This window comes from Myotis brandtii, unplaced genomic scaffold (genome assembly GCF_000412655.1).
Source record: "Myotis brandtii unplaced genomic scaffold, ASM41265v1 scaffold123, whole genome shotgun sequence".
NCBI classification, from domain to species: domain Eukaryota; kingdom Metazoa; phylum Chordata; class Mammalia; order Chiroptera; family Vespertilionidae; genus Myotis; species Myotis brandtii.
The window spans coordinates 16,545,479-16,549,517 of NW_005354291.1; positions in this window are offsets into that span (position 1 = coordinate 16,545,479).

Here is a 4,039-nt window from a genome sequence, read left to right on the forward strand (position 1 = left end):
GAGAATGAAGCTCTTACTAAAATTTGAACTTTAAATATATAATCTTAGTAACTCTTCTAATGATAATAAATATATCATTATCATATTATAGTTATGCTTAGTCACATATGAGAAAACATTTTTCCCTTAGTTTAATAAGTAGTCTTATTGTAACTGCCCCCCAAAAGAATCTTAATGAACACTTTTCCTATTTTCAGCCTGTAATTTTACTTTGAGAAGAAACATCCCTTTCTCATTAAATTGATGCAATCCAAATAAAATTGCCTCCACCTACTCCAGAGGTAGAGCCTGTGGCTGCATCTGCCTCTAGCTCAATAGAGCACACATTTCCTCAATTTCAGTAAGAATAAAGCAATGGACAAACCAACCAAAGCCAATCTGAATATTGCTTCAATGACTGGGAAGAGGTATGATCCTTTTTTCCTATAACCTTAGAGCATTCAAGACTGATTGGCTTCAAGCCACTTGCCACCATAACAGAAGAGTATTCTGAGAATGTGGCCAACTCAATAAAACAGAGCACATAGCTGAGCCAACGTTTGGAGAAATCAGTTCTAATATCATTATCTAAATCCATGTTTCCTTCCAAGCCTGAAACTAGAATAATTCCTGTACTATTCTACTGTATGATTTTTTTTCTTGTCAGAATGATAGCATCACATCATAGAGATTTCCTGAAAATCATCTAAAATAATGCATACAAATATTAATTTAACACTTATTTTATACCCTCTATAATGTGTATAATATCATTTTCTCAGGATTGCTGTGCCTGAAATATATGGAATGTAGTAGGCACTCGGGGAATAATATGTAGTACAGAAATCTTCCATACAAGTTGGTGATATCATTGAGTCTTTTTTTCTGCTTCTGCTTGAGTTTAGAACACATGGTCAGAGTGTAGGGTTGCTTTTTAAATAATGGACCAGCTCATAAGAACAGTTTTAAAGGAGAACAAAGAGAAAACTCAAAATGTTAATACTATCTTATGTTCTTTCTCCTGATTTAAGTCGCCAAATTAAGCAGAGCATGACAAGTCTTTGTTATAACATGGCTCACAACTACACTTTCCAACTCTGTGAATTTTATAATTTTCTAAAATGCTATTTGAAATTCCATTGCTGATTAGGAGTAAAAAATGCTGACTGACTTCTGGTTTTGCAGGTAAGAAACTTAGAAACCACACTCTGAAAGTAATTTTAGAGACAAAACAGGCAGGTTTAGGGACTAAAGAGGGTCCATGGAAGAGGAATGCAGATATGAAGGGGAGAAATAGCTCCAAGCTGCCAAAATGCTTAACATATTTTCACAGAGGATAGAGAAATGTCGACAGGTACAAAATAAAGAGGAGAGAAAGACAGGGATGTCATCTGAGTCTTGGACTTTGAAACTGATATCCTGCAAAAAGTGACCAATTAGGAAAGCACAGAGTCATAAAATGGGAAAGGGGTCCAATTAGAAGGGAGCATAGATAAAGAATTTCCAGCCTTTAAAACCTTAGAAAGGGGGCTTAGTTGGTTACCCCCTTGGGAATCCCTCCCTACCTGGGAGTTTGTATTTGCTTCCAATAAATTTCCACCCTTTTACTAACAAGTCTTTTTAGTCCGCAAATTTTATTCTTCAAACTTCGTGAGGCAAGAGCCTGCAAGGGGGGGATCTGCTTCCTGAATCCCATGTTTCAACTCCATCCTAATAACAAGTAAAAAGCTGAACCACAGAAAAAAAATCAACAACTCCTCTAGAAGCCCTAAAAAGAATTAGGACACAGTGAAAATGGAAGATTCCCAACACTAGAGAGACCAACAGGAAAATACAGAGAATAACAACTTACCTGAGCAGAGACTCAGAAGCAGAATCGCCAGGAGAACCAGTGCTAGGGTAAGAAAAAGTAAGAATTGCTGGAGGCACAGGGTAGATACGTTAAAAATTCCAGGGGACCCAGTCATAGGGCAGATTCAACAATTTTATGGGATTTACCTCCAAGAGCTAGACCAGGTCCTCATGGAGAATATTCACATCAGAGAAAAATACCCTCCTGCTTCCAGCAGGAGGAAAGGAGGAACCATTTTGAAATACACTCTGATTTTAACAACGCATGCCCTCAGGAGAAAGGAATTAAGCAGAGCCTAATTAGCTGGGGTATTATCAGAATTTAACTAACATTGGGAAAAAGAAACACCCAACTTCATTCAGCTGTAGCCTTCCAGCTGGCAGAAGTGAAATACAGTCGACCCTTGCAGAATACAAGTTTGAACACTGTAGGTCCACTTATATGTGTGTTTTTATTTCAATAAATACAATCTGTCCTTGCTATCCATGGGTTTCACATGTGTAGATTCAACCAACTGGGGATCAAAAACAGCAGTTTTGCATTCCTAACTGCATATTCCCAAATGCAGATCAAAAATACTATTTTCAATCTGCAATTGCTTGAATCCACAGACGCAAAGAGCAAACTTTAGTGTCAAAAGTTACACTTGGCTATTTGACCATATAGGTGTTAACACCTGTACCCCCATAATGTTCAAAGGTCAACTGTACTCACCTGGAGCAGTGCCTAACTATCCTCTCGCAGTTTAAGAATAACAGATTCTTCTCACTAAAAACACAAATCAACTGGCCTTCCTACTTGACAATCCTTTCTGAGAGTCCCTCTTCTGTATTAATCTAACAATATTTATTAGCAAAGCATTGCTCTCCCACTTTTTAAATAATTTACTCCAAAATGCCATAAAAGTACTGTGACCAAGAAAACTATTTATCTTTGACCAAAAAACTATTTTTATTTTTACAACTTGCAATATTTGGATAGGTGATGATAAGCATGTATGCAGGCAAATGTAGTTGAATGACACAGAAATAATTAAAAGAGAGGAATCCTAAATATAAGAGAGTAAGACATTGGATTACCAATCTTTTAGTTTGCCATATAAAATATACTCTAACAATATGAAAGCCTCTATTTTTCTTTTAATTTAGCTTGAAACAACTTCCAGTGTTTTACTTAAATAAGAAAAACAACAAATTTAGTTTTTGGCAGACAACCTCCAATAGGGTGAATTGTGATTTCCCTCTACTATTTGAGAAAATCAGCAAAGAAGGCAATTTCTGTAAATTGTTCTGTAGATTTCTGAAAATAAGTTGGGACTTTACAAATTACACCCAGAAACTACTGAGGAGACTCTAGCTTATAAGTAATTATCAATAACTAATGAACTGCTTACGTTTACTTAAAGAATAGATGATAGATAGATAGAGAGATAGATAGATGATACATACATACATACATACTTACAGATATACATCAACATGCCCCTTTCCTAAAATCATTGCTAAACTTGTTTTATATTAAACAAGCATGAACCTTGCAAATATTAGTAACTCCACAGCACTTCACAGCGCTCTATTGTCTATATATATGAAAGCCTAAGCGACCATCCAACCATCCAACTGGTAGCTATGACACGCAATGACCACCAGGGGGCGGACGCTCAACGCAGGAGCTGCCGAGCTGGAGTGACTTGGCAGCTGTGGTTCTCGGGTGACACACCCGGAACCAGAGAGGAGGGAGCCTGATTCTAGGGTGCATAATCTGAGAACCACCCTCTCACAATCTGGACCCTTCTGGGGATGTTGGAGAGCCAGTTTTGGCCCGATCCCCACAGGACAGGCCTAAGGACCCCACCAGTGCACGAATCTGTGTACTGGACCTCTAGTTATTTATAATTTAAAAAATTGATATGCTGCCATTCATTTAATCCAGTGATTTTCAATTTGTGTGTTGCAAGAGACACACTGTTGTGCTGCAAGAATTTTTAAAACATGTAATACCTGACTATTTCATAAGGGGCACTGACTTCTTTTCCCTTAGATTGTCAAAAACGGAACTCCCATTTGACCCAGTGATCCCACTTCTAGGAATATATCCCAAGAAACTAGAAACACCAATCAGAAAGGATATATGCACCCCTATGTTCATAGCAGCACAATTTACCATAGCTAAGACTTGGAAACAGCCTAAGTGCCCGTCAGCAGATGA